The following is a 13,551-nucleotide window of genomic DNA, read 5'->3' as shown; positions in this document are numbered from 1 at the left end:
GGGCCAGATCATAGTTTTTTTGATCTGTTCTACCCGTGTTTTTCTTTGTTTCTATATTGTTCGGTTCTGCTCTAATATATTTTATTTCCCCCTTTCTGCTGGCTTTAAGCCTTATTTGCTATTCCTTTTCTAGCTCCTTTAGGTGTAAGATTGAGCTGTGTATTTGAGTATTTTATTACTCTTGACATAAGCCTGTATTGCAATATACTACCCTCTAGGACTGCCACTACTGAATCCCTGAGGTTTTGGAATGTCGTCTTTTCATTTTTATTTGCTCCCATGTATTTTTCTTATTTCATCTTTAATTTCCTGGGAAATTTAGTGGAATGTTGTTTATTCTCCATGTATTTGTGATCTTAACAAAATTTTTCTCGTGGTTGACTTCAAGTGTCATAGTGTTGGGATCTAAAAATATGCATGCTATGGTTTCAATATTTTATACCTGTTGAAGGCTGATTTGTGACTCAGCATGTGATCTCTTTTGGAGAATGTACTCTTTGCCCTTGAAAAGAATGTGTGTTCTGCTGTTGTAGGATGGAATGTTCTGAATTATCTGTTAAGTCCATATGGTCCAGCGTGTCATACAAAGTCATTGTTCCCTTGTTGATTTTCTACTTAGATATGATCTGTCCATTGTTGTAAGTGGAGTGTTAATATCTCCTACTATTATGGTATTATTATCAGTGAGTTTCTTTACGTTTGTCATTAATTGTTTTATATATTTGGGTGCTCTCGCAGTGGGGGCATAAGTAGTTAAATTAGATCTTTTTGATGGATAGACCCCCTTATATATGATACAATGCACTTCCTCATCTCTTGTTCCAGTCTTTGGTTTACAATCTAGTTTGTCTTGTATAAGTATGGCTTCTCTGGCTTTCTTTTGACACCATTTGCATGACAGATCATTCTCCGTTCCCTCACTTGCAATCTGCAGATGTCTTTAGGTATTAAATGAGTCTCTTGTAGGCAGCATATAAATGGGTCTTGTTTTTAAGCATTCTGATAACCTATGTCTTTTGATTGGAACATTATTCTCTTTACATTCATCGTGATTATTGATAGAGATGAATTTGGTGCCATTGTGTTGCCTGTAAAATTGGCGTTTCTGGTGGTATTCTCTGTTCCTTTCTAGTCTTTGTTGCTTGGTCCTTTCCCCCACTCTAAGAGTCCCCTTTAATATTTCTTGCAAGGCTGATTTAGTGATCATGAATCTTTGAGTCTTTGTTTGTCTGTCTGGGAAACACTTTATATCTCCTTCTATTCGGAATGACAGCCTTGCTGGATAAAGTATTCTTGGCTTAACATTTGTCTGAATTAGCACTTTGAATTTATCTTGCCACTCCCTTCTGGCCTGCCACACTATGTACAGAGCTGTTGCAAACCTGCTCTGTTTTCCTTATAAATTAAGGAATTTTTCCCCCCTTGTTGCTTTCAGGATTCTTTCCTTGTCTGTGTTTTCTGTGAGTCTGACTATGTCTTGGTGATGGCCAGGTTGGTTGAATTTAATAGGAGTTCTCTGCACTTCTTGAATTTTGATGTCTGTTTCCTTTCCCAGACTAAGGAAGTTTTCAGCTATACTTTGTTCAAATAAACCTTCTGCTCATTTTTCTTCTCATCTTCTGGGACTCCTATGATATGAATGTTATTATGCTTTAAGACGTTCCTGAGATCTCCAAGTATACATTTATGATCCAATACCTTTATTTCCCACTTTCTTTCAGTTTCATCATTTTCCATAATTTTATCTTCTATTTTGCTTATTTGTTTCTCTGCATCATCTATCCTCATTGTCATTGCATCCACTTAGCTTTGCATCTCGGTTATAGCATTTTTAAATTTCTTCCTAAAAGGTTTTAGTTCTTTTATCTCTACAGTAAGAGACTCTCTGATGTCTTCTATACTTTCCTTAAGACCAAATAGAATTTTTATGATTATTGTTTTAAATTCTGGTTCCAACGATTCACTTGTATCTGTATTGATTTAATACTTGGCTGTTTCTTCTTCTTGTTCCTTTTTGGGGTGAATTACTCCATCTTGTCATTTAGTCTGGGTCACTGCTTTTTTTTTTTTTTTTGTTAATGAAGTCTATATTATTTCTGTTCCTGTGAGTAATGGGTACATTAAGAAAAATTCCAAAAATAAAAAAATAAAAGGAAGCTAAATCCTATATGTGTTTTGGTCTGCTTGCTAAAGTAGCTAGATCCAAATAATAATGATGATAATTAATAAAACTAAAAAGGGAAGCTATATTCTATGTGTGTTTTGGTCTTCTTTTTAAAACAAGTTTGATCAAAAAATAAGAGAAAAATAAATTAATAACATAAAAAAATAAAAAAGTAAAAAAAAAACAATAAAAAGGAAGCTGGATTCACAGAGTGCTTTGTAGCACTCTATGATCAGTAGACTTGGTATGTGAGAGGTATTTGTGCTTGTCTTCTGGGAAAGGGGCAATCTGTGTTGATTCTCAGGGGGACTTGTCCTAGTGGAGAATGCATCTGCTGGGTCAAGGAGGGTGGGGCTTGGTATCAGAGGCTCCAGCCTCCCCTGGGTGGCACTGTTTTGCTTACTGAGATTAAACAGTGCTGAAGGGGGGTGAATGGCATCGCCCCACTCTCATCCCCAGAGTGAGAACCTGGTGGCTGCCACTCTTTGGGAAGCCCTCACAGAAGAGCAAATAATCACCACTCTTATGTCCCTGGCTTCTTCTAGATGCCTGCCTTCACCCTGACTGTGTCAGAGCTGTCTGTCTGTCACAGCACAATTCTTCTTCTCCTCCTCTGCCCTCCTCCTTCTTCTTCTTCTTCTTCTTCTTCTTCTTCTTCTTCTTCTTCTTCTTCTTCTTTCTTCCTCTTCCTCCTCCTCATAAATGTTTCTTTTTGATGAGAGAGAGAGAGAGAGATTGAGAGCAGAGGAAGGTCACAGAGAGAAGGGGACAGAGGATCTGTAGCAGGCACCATGCTGACAGCAGAGAGTCTGATGCCAGGCTTGAACACACGAACCATGAGATCAAACTCAGATGCTTAGCCAACTGACCCACCCAGGTGTCCCATCCTGTGTTTTCTCTAAGACACACAGCTGGGTTACAAAACTCCAAAGTTTAGAGATTAGCGTGGACTTGTGCTAATCTTGTGGGGGAGTCTGTTGTGCTTTTGCTGTTTGACAGTTTGTCCCAGATATCAGTTGCGTGACTCTGTAGCATTTCGGAATTTATGATCAAACTCAGCCAAAATCTGGCATTAAGGTTTGCTACCCTTAACTGGTGTCTATGTTCTTATGCCAGTGAATAGGGCAGCACATTGGTGCCTACCAGGTTTCTGTCCCCAGAAAGGCTGTGCCACTTCTCCCAAATGCTTGGGAGCTGTTTCTCTCCAGGACATACTCAGACTATGCTGACCATTTCTGGTCTCTACCCTCCTTCTTCACTGGAGCACCACGGAACCCACCAGGCAAGACACTGGAGATGGTGTGGGCCTTCAAAACTTTAGACTCTACACTCTGCTCTTATAAAAACTCGTGATGGTCAAGCCCTCTTCTTTTCTCAGTCAATGGTTTTGGGGAAGGGTTCTTACTGTGAAATCCCCTGCAGGGACTTTCAACTTTTTCTCTCTCTGTCCCTCACACACTCTCTCTGCTTTCTTCTCTCTCCATGATCAGGGCTCCCTCCCTTTGCAACACCCACAGATGTTTTGCCCCCCAAATCAACTCTTTGCAGCTTTTACCTTTTATGATGTGGTCACTTTTCTACCTCCACTTCTGCATTTTTGCTCTCTCCGTTCTCAAATCAATTCCTTGTGTATTCAAATGATTTGATATTCATCTGTGTTCAGGGATGAGGCAAGTTCAGGGTTCCCCTATTATTCTGTTGTCTTAACTCCTCCTTGATAGAGAATCTAGAGTAATTGTCATAAAGATGCTCTCTTGACTTGAGAAAATAGAGGAGGACCTCAATGAGACCCTCAACAAAGAGAGAGAAAACATAAAAAAGAATCAGAGAAAGAGAGCACAATACATGAAATTAAAAATACACGCATGGAATGAAGGGTAGACTATAGGAAGCAGAGGAATGGAGTAATGAAAAGCAATCAAGTTTAACAGGAGAGAGAAAATAAAAACAAAATGAAAACAGACTTATGGAACTCAGAGATACCATTAAGCAGAGTAACATCGGAATTATCGAAATCACAGAAGGAGAAGAGAAAGAAAAGGGGGAGGACATTTGAAGAAATAATAGCATGAATCTTCCCAAATCTGATAAAGGAGACAGAAATCAAGAATCAGAAGGCATAGAGAGCCTCCACAAAATCAACCCAAGGAGGTCCACATCAAGACACATAGTAATGAACATGACAAAGCATCATGATAAAAGAGAATTTTAAAACCAGCAAGAGAAAAGAAGACAGTTGGATACAACGGAAACACATAAGCTATCAGCTGATTTTTCAGCAGAAACTTTGCAGGCCAGAAGAAGTGTGATGATGTATTCAAACTGCTGAAGGAATGAGAGCTGCAAGCAAGAGTACTCTACCCACCAAGGCTATCGTTCAGAATACAAATAGAGATGAAGATTTTTCCAGACAAACAAAAGTTAAAGGAATTAATGACCACAAAGCATCAGTACAAGAAATATTAAAAGGGACTGTGAGTAGAAAGGAAAGACCAAAGGTGAACTAAGCACAGAAGCAGTAAAAATAAGGATATCCATAAAAATCAGTCACAGAATTTACAAAATAAAAGGACGTAAAGTATGACACCACATACCTAAAAAGTGGGGGGCTGCGAGAGGGAGAGGAATAAAGAATGGGCTTAAAGTGAAGTGACCAATAAGTTCACATTGACTGCTATATGCAGAAGATATTATGTAGAAACTGAATGACAACTATAAATCAAAAATTAGGAATAGCTATCAAAAAATAATGAGGAAACAATCCAAGCATATCATTAAAGAGCCCAACTGATCACGAGGAAAAGAGCAAGAGGAGAAAGAAACAAAGAATACCAAAACAACCACAAAAGGAGTAAAGAAAATGGCAATAAATACATACCAATCAGTAGATATATTGAATGTAAGTGGATTAAACGTCCTAATCCAAAGACATAGTGTGATGAGATAGATTAAAAAAACAAGTCCTGTCTCTATGTTGCCTACAAGAGACTCATTTCAGACCTAAAGACACATGCAGATTCAAAGTGAAGGCATGGAGAAGAATTTATCTAGCAAATGGATGTGAAATGAAAGCCAGGGTAGCAATACTTGTATCACACAGAATAGTCTTTAAAATAAAAACTGTACCAAGAGACAAAGAGAGACACTATATACCACTAAAGGGAATAATCCAACAAGAAATATAACAATTGTAAATATTTCTGCACCCTACATGGAGGCACCCAAATACATAAATCAGCTAGTAACAAAAATAAAGGAAGTAATCCATAGTAACACAATAATAGTAGGAGACTTTAACACCCCACTGACATTGATGGACAGACCACCCAAGCAGAAATTCAACAAAGAAGCAATGGCTTTGAATGACACCTTGGATCTGATAGATCTAAATGATATATTCAGAACATTCCATCCAAAAACAACAGAATACACAACTCTTTAAGTGCACCTGGAAGGTTATCCAGAATATATATTAGGCAACAAAACAAGTCTCAATAAATTAAAAAAGATCAAAATCATACCAAGCATCTTTTTCTGACATAAACAATATGAAACTACACATGAAACTCAAGAAAAAAATCTGGAAAAAGCATAAAATACATGGAGGTTAAATAACATGCTACTAAAGAATGAATGGGTCAAACAGGAAATCAAAGAGGAAATAAAGAAAATACATGGAGACAAAGGAAAATGAAAACACAATGGCCCAAAAGTTTGAAATGCAGCAAAGGCAGTTCTAAGAGGGACGTTTATATCAATACATGGCTCTCTAAAGAAGCAAGATAATTATTTAAAAAATTTTTTTAAATGTTTTATTTATTTTTGACAGAGGGAGAGAGACAGAGCATGAGCAGGGAGGGGCAGAGAGAGAGGAAGACACAGAATTCGAAGCAGGCTCCAGGCTCCAAGCTGTCAGCACAGAGCCGGACACAGGGCTTGAATTCACAGATCACAAGATCATGACCTGAGCCAAAGTCAGACTCTCAACCGAATGAGCCACCCAGGCGCCCCAGAAACAAGACAATTATTAAAGAAACAACCTAACCATACAACTAAAGGAGCTAGGAAAAGGAGAAATAAAAACAAAAAGCAGTGGAAGAAAGGAAAAAGATAAAGATTAGAACAGAAATTGGGGCGCCTGGGTGGCGCAGTTGGTTAAGCGTCCGACTTCAGCCAGGTCACGATCTCGCGGTCCGTGAGTTCGAGCCCCGCGTCAGGCTCTGGGCTGATGGCTCAGAGCCTGGAGCCTGTTTCCGATTCTGTGTCTCCCTCTCTCTCTGCCCCTCCCCCGTTCATGCTCTGTCTCCCTCTGTCCCAAAAATAAATAAACGTTGAAAAAAAATTAAAAAAAAAAAAAAGATTAGAACAGAAATAATGATATAGAAAAAAAAACACAGAAGACAGTTCAATGAAACCAGGAGGTGGTCCTTTAAAAGATCAAAAACTGATAAACATGTAGCCAGATTCATTAAAAAAAGAGCAAGCAATAGAGCAAACTCAAACAAAATCAGAAATGAAGAGGGGAAACAATAACTGACACCACTGAAATACAAGGGATTTTAAGAGAATTTTATGAAAAATTATAGACCTCCAACTGGACAACCTATAAGTAATGGATAGATTCCTAGAAACACATAATCCCCCAAAATGAAGTGGGAATAAATAGAAAATTTGAGCAGACCAATTACCAGCAATGAAATTGAATCAGCAGGGAGAAAATTCTGAACAAACAAAAGTCCAGGACTAACAGCTTCACAAGAAAATTCTACCAAATATTTAAAGAAATAATATCTATTCTTCTCAACTATTCCACAAAATAGGAGAGGACGGAAAGCTTCCAAATTCATTTCATGAAGCCAGCATTACCCTGATACCAAAAGCAGTTAAAGACACTACAAAAAGAGAGAACTACAGGCCAACACTTCTGATGAACAAAGATCCAAAATCCATCACAAAATATTAGCAAACCAAATCCAACAATATATTAAAAATTCATTCCTCATGATCACGTGGAATTTATTCTTGCTGTACAAGTGTCATTCAGCATTCACTAATGAATCAACACAATACATAATACCAAGAGAAAGGATAAAAACTATATGACCATTTCAGAAAATACAGAAAAAGCATCTGACGCAGTACAACATCTATTGATGATAAAATCCTTCAACAACATAGATGTAGATGTAACATAACTCAACATAATAACGATCGTATGTAACAGACCCACAGCTAACATCATACTTAATGGTGAAAAATTGAGAGCATTTCCCCTAAAGTCAGGAGGAAGATGAGGATGTCCACTCTCCACTGTCACCACTTTTATTCAACATAATAGTGGAAGTGTCAGCCACAGCAATCATACAAGAGAAAGACTAAAAGGCATCCAAATTGGCCAAGAAGAAGAAAAATATTCACGATTTGCAGATGACACAATACTATACATGTAGAAACCCTAAAAACTCCTCCCCATAACAACCAGAACCAATACATGAATTCAGTAAGGTCATAGGATACAAAATCAATATGGGGAAGTCCCTTGCATTTCTATACAAAGATAATGAAGCAGCAGAAAGAGAAATTAAGCAAACCATCCCATTTACAGTTGCACCAAAAATAATAACATATCTAGAAATACACTTAGCCAAAGAGGTGAAAGACCTGTACTCTGAAAACGATAACACATTGATGAAACAATTGAAGGTAACACAAAGAAAGGGAAAGATATTCCAGGCTCATGGAATGGAAAAACAAATATTGGGAACATGGCTATACTATGCAAAGCAACCTACAGATTTAATGCAATGTTTCTCAAAACACCAACAGCATTTTTCACAAAACTGAAACAAGCAATCCTAAATTTGTATGCAAGCACCAAAGATTCTGAATGGCCAAAGCAATCTTGGGGGAAAAAAACAAAGCTGGGGGAATCATGAGTCCACATTTCAAGTTAGCCTACAAAGCTGTAATCAAAACAGTATGGTATTGGCACAAAAGTAGACACAGAGAACAATGGAAGAGACTAGAGAGCCCAGAAATAAACTGACGATCTTGTGGTCAATTAATCTTTGACAAAGGAGACAAGAATATGCAATGGGAAAAAGAAAGTCTCTTTAACAAATGGTGTTGGGAAAATGGGACAGCCACATGTAAAAGATAGAAACTAGACCACTTTCTTATACCATACTGTAAGACTTGAAATCATACACATCCTAGGAAAATCCAGGCAGTAATGTCTCTGACATTATACATAGAAACTTATTTCTAACTTATTATGTCTCTGGAAGTGGGGGAAACCAAAAGAAAAATAAGCTATGGAAACTACATCAAGATAAAAAGCTTCTGCACAGCAAAGGAAACAATAAACAAAACTAAAAGGCAGCCTATGGAATGGGAGAAGGTATTAACAAATAACATGTTTGATAAAGGATTAGTATCCAAAATATATCATGAACTTGTACAACTCAACAGCAAAAGGACAAATAATCAGAAGACATAAATAGAAGTTTCTCTGAAGAAGGAATCCAGATGGCCAACAGACATTTGAAAATATGCTCAACATCACTGATCACCAGGGAAATGCAAATCAAAACCACAATGAGATATCACCTCACACCAGTACTCATAGATGTTTCAGTGTCCTGTGGTCTCACTGATGGCAACTGATTCTCCCCTAAAAACATTGGTGAATTGGTGGTTGTTGATACTGTTACACAGGCAATCAAGGGACATCTGGAAAAGCAAATAGAACAAGTATTAAGAGAAACCCATGGACTCAAAATGGTGCCTTGGGTCAGACCAATTTCCCAAACCTTGTTTAACTTAACCTAACTGCAGTTTCAACCTCCCCCAGAAATGTAAGTCTTCCCCCGTCAGTGAGGAATTCTCTGTTCATCACAAGTGAGGTCCTCTCTCACATGGACTCTCTCTATCCCGCAAGAAGGCAAGATTATTTGCATGATTAGACTCCTGTCCCCCCAGTTAAGGGAAGGTGACCTTCAAATCAAGCTGCTTCATTTTGTATTTGAACACAGACAGTGAGAAGTCAGAGAGGTGAATGGGTTGCAGAAGGGGTAAGACAGGCAAGGAAGTCCATGGGGAGTGACCCAAGGGCACGAGGGACAGGGTGACAGCAGGGTCCAGGGTTGGGTGCTGGGGAGTCGTGTGTCTTCATGGGTTACTGTCTGGATGAGGAGAAAAGGCACGAGAGGTAGTGTCCCTTTTCCATGCCACACGAGACTTGTTCCCCAGCCTGAACAGGGCCTGAATCAGGGCCTCAGGGAGCAGGATGGAGGCTGGAAGCCAAGAGGAGGGTCAGACCCGGAGGGGAAGTGAGAGTCTGAGTAGGTGTCCAGGGTTGAGGGTGGAGACTCAGGGAAGGCGTGTGTGTTGAGAAGGAAGTCAGAAGAGAGGGGCTGCATGGGGAGGTTTGTTAGAACAGACGCCAAAGACCCACTTTCGGAGAGAAAGAAAGCACATCTGCAAATACGATGTTGTTTCTGCAAATGGCGTTGCTCACAGTTCTTGTCCCAGGTGGTGACAGTGACGATGGTGAGGACGGTGGTCCTGCTCAGTGGGTGTAAAGTGTGCATGCGCACATACGCATACCTGTGTGTGTTCGTATGTGTCCTGTGTGTTTTTGTGGGTGCACATGTGTGTCTGCACATGTACATGTGCTTGTGTGTCTGCATTGGTGTGTAAGTACGTAGGAGTATGTGCATATAGGTGCCTGTTTGTGTCTCGGTGTGTCCGCATGTGTCTATACATCTTTTTGCATATGTGTGTATGTTTGTGCATACATATGCGACTCTGTGTGTGTGTACATATGTGCATTTGTGTCTGTGCATGTGGGCACACAGGGTGTGGGTTCCTAGCATCTGGGGAGTGAGTGGTATCAGCCTGGCTCCTTCCTGAGCACCCCTGACCCCAAGACCCTCTACTTTTCTGAACAATTGGGTACGAAACCTGGGAGTCTGGGGCAGCAAATGTCTCCTGAGAGAAGTACGGCTCCCTGTCCTCTAGATTTTTGGGCCCCTCCCTGGCAGCTTTCTTTGGCATTCTCTCTCCTTCCCAATGTGTATCTGTTCTTCTGGCACAGACTTCCAAGAGCCAATCTCTTTTGGAACCATCCTGACAACATCCTTTTGCAACCGTTCGTGGACACAGAATCAGGGCTCAGCTTGGCTGGATGAACTGCAGACTCGTGGCTGGGACAGCAAGACGGGCGCTTTCATTTTTCTGTGGCCATGGTCCAGGGGAAACTTCAGCAATGAGGAGCTAATGGAACAAGAAAAGTCATTTCACACATTCTCTGAGATTTCCTCTGATATTTCAGGACCATGCCAGTCAATGGCAGCTTGAATGTGAGCTCGGGTCCCTCAGGACAGGTGGGATGGAGGTGGCCTGTGTGTGTGTCGCCATGAATTCCTTCTTCCTCCAGGAAAGAGCCTCCCCTGGCTGCTGAACCTCTCGACTCCCCATAATAAAACAGAATCACACCCGTGTGTTCAGGAGGCAGAAGCCAGACCCCGAACTTGAAAAGCTTCACGCCTTCTGCTATTTCCCCTCCTCTCCTTGGCATCAGGCTGTGTTCTCCTGTCTCTCACCAGAGTCTCCCATGACCACCCCATTCCCTGGCCTCCAGCCAGAGACTCTCTTCTTCCTCACTCTGTGACTGATCCTTGAAATGTGCTTTTCTCCCCGTTCAGTCCCATCAGAGACATTTGTCTGTCTATGTGTTCCCTCTGCCCACTGCCTTCCCCTCACCTTTGATGATTTTATCACAGCTCCCCTGTGGAGCCCTTCCTTGTTCTCTGCCCACATCCTTCCTGTTTCTCCTCCAGCATGTGTTCCTTTCTCAGTAATTTACCTTTCTTCTGCCTCCAGCGACCACCACTTCCCCTCTGTCTGAGTCTCCACTCAAACCAAACGTTGTTCCATTCTGTCCAATGCCCTCAACTTCTCCTCTGCTTCCTCTGTCCTTTGCTTCCACTCATCTCCTTTCATCTCTTTCCCTCTCCCTTTCCTGTAACTCACATTCTCTCTTCCCAGATCCCTTTCAGGTACAGCTGGCAGGAGGCTGCAATTCTCACTTTGGAGAGGCATCAGCAGGCTTCATGCAGATTGTGTATCAAGGATCAGATCTCGTGAGCTTCCAGAACACGTCATGGTGGCCATCTCCAAAGGGAGGAAGGAGAGCTCAGCAGGTCTCCAAACTATTCAATCAGTACCATGTGGTCAACTTATGAATACAAGCAAATATTAATGACATCTGCCCCCGTTTCCTCTTGGGTCTTCTTGAGGCAGGGAAGGCAGACCTTCAGCGACAAGGTCAGTCCTGCTCCCTCTCTCCAAGCATTATGTCTCCGTGCACTCATAAATTTGCACCATATTCTCAAATTTGGTGGAGTAGGGGCCAAGAGAGTAAGGGGATGATGGTGACACGTTCCTAGAGGTGGAAAGATGTGTATTTCTAATGTGATGTGAAGACGTACCCTCTCAGTCTGAGAATGCCTGTCCTGTCTCTGCAGTGAGGCCAGAGGCCTGGATGTCCACTGGCCCCAGTCCCAGTCCTGGCCATCTGCTCCTTGTGTGCCACGTCTCTGGCTTCTACCCAAAGCCAGTATGGGTGACGTGGATGCGGGGTGAGGAGGAGCACCAGGGAACCCGGCGAGGTGACATCTTGCCCCATGCTGACGGGACATGGTATCTTGAGACGTCCTTGGATGTGGAAGCCAGAGAGGCAGTTGGCCTGTCTTGCCGAGTGAGACACAGCAGTCTAGGAGGCCAGGACATGGTCCTCTACTGGGGTGAGAAAGGGTAGGGGTCCAGCTGGGAAAGGGGGTGGGTGGTCCTGAAGCAGAGCAGGAGAGTGAGATGAAACATTTGGCATTCTAGGGACTGCAGATCATAAAGGACATAAAATTAATAACGCAAGAAATGGAGAGCTGAGGGTGAGGGTCCTACGGATGTGGGAGGAAGCAGAGTGTTTGGTGAAGTGTCCATCTCTGAGCAGGGGTGGGAAACAAGAAGGAGGAAGGGTGGTTGGTGAGGCAGAGGGTGACAGGAGCAAAAAGGACCAGGAAGGTGCAGTTGAACCCAAGATGGATGGGAATTGACACCGTCTGCACCAAACCCACAGAGCAGCACCGCCCGGTGGGCTTGGTCTTCCTGGCGGTGGTCGTGCCCCTGGTGCTTCTGGAAGGTCTTGCGTTCTGGCTCTGGAAGCGTCGGTAGGTCTGGAACCACCTTCCTGCTCTTTCCCATGTGTCTCCTTACCTTCCTCTCTGTCCTCAGCCCTCTTCCTCCCCATGCCCCTCTCCCTGCTGTCCTCACCTACACCCGCTGCAGAGCAATTTCCAATTTGATCTTCCCAGGAAAACGCACTGGAGACATCGGTTCACCGGCCTCCCTTTAGAGCAAGATCCCGGCAGCCCAGGGGTCAGGACTTACTTAAACCCAGCTCAGTGGTGATGGATTTGCAAGTCTCTGTGCGCAACTTTTGTCTTTTCTCTCTGCTCGATGATGGGTTGTCAAGATGAGTTAAGTGTAATTTAGCAAGATTTCTTGTTCTGACCTGATTCTGGGGCTTAAATCTGTAATTTATCTCAGAGTAAAATGAAGTCCGAGTACCTCCATGGGTCATAGGCATCTGTGTCACTTCCTCCAGGGAGCCTTCCCTCATCCACAAGAGGAAGTGGTCTCTGCCTGGTGTGAATTTCCGCCACTTTAACCTGCACTGTGGATAATCTGCGCCTCACTTCCCATCCTTTTTGCCCCACATTTACATCCTTTTTCCCTTCCAATTCCTAGGCCTCTTGAGTGCAAAGTCCATGTCTTTTTAATATTTTTATCCTTGGCAAGGAGTCTCGCCTGCATGGAATATGTTCTTAATAAAAATGTGTGTTGAATTGATGCCAATTTCGTAGTTTTTTCTTCTTTCGCCTCCTGTGGTGTTTGTAGTAGTTGAGACGTTTGATGTTCTTCTTGTCAAAAGTCTTTTCACTTTGCCTGGAGACTTGATACTGTTATGGTTCCTTGGTAACATCTCTGAGCCTCTGAGGAGAATACAGTTTTGTCTGTGGATATTTCTATTATTTAAACACAGACACCTGTTGGAGTGGACGTGTTGTGGATGAAAGGAACAGGTCCTGGCTGTTTGAGGCCCTCAGGACAGGAGCAGAGACGTCACCTTGGGGCTTGTTGGCAATATAGGGGCTTGGCCTCAGCTGAGGTTCACTGCATCACAATTTGCATTTTAGCAAAACCAGCAGGGGATTCACAGGTGCATAAATGTGGTGCCTGAGAGGTAGCAGTGCGAGCGTGTCCCTGGAGGGAAACGAGTGGGTCCAGAAAAGACAGGAAGAGTGTTGTGCTCAGGAATGAAC

The 13,551-nt window shown here is 42.2% G+C and overlaps 1 protein-coding gene and 1 pseudogene across 2 annotated transcripts in view; both read left to right on the top strand.

The window, feature by feature from the left end:
* Positions 1 to 13,551, top strand: part of LOC115505068 (T-cell surface glycoprotein CD1a-like) — a 71,456-nt gene that overhangs the window by 30,733 nt on the left and 27,172 nt on the right. The window lies entirely within an intron of this gene.
* LOC115505071 lies at positions 9,655 to 12,637 on the top strand (annotated as a pseudogene).

The sequence above is a fragment of the Lynx canadensis genome, chromosome F1 (assembly GCF_007474595.2).
Source record: "Lynx canadensis isolate LIC74 chromosome F1, mLynCan4.pri.v2, whole genome shotgun sequence".
Taxonomy (NCBI): domain Eukaryota; kingdom Metazoa; phylum Chordata; class Mammalia; order Carnivora; family Felidae; genus Lynx; species Lynx canadensis.
This window is presented reverse-complemented; position numbering and strand designations above follow the sequence as displayed.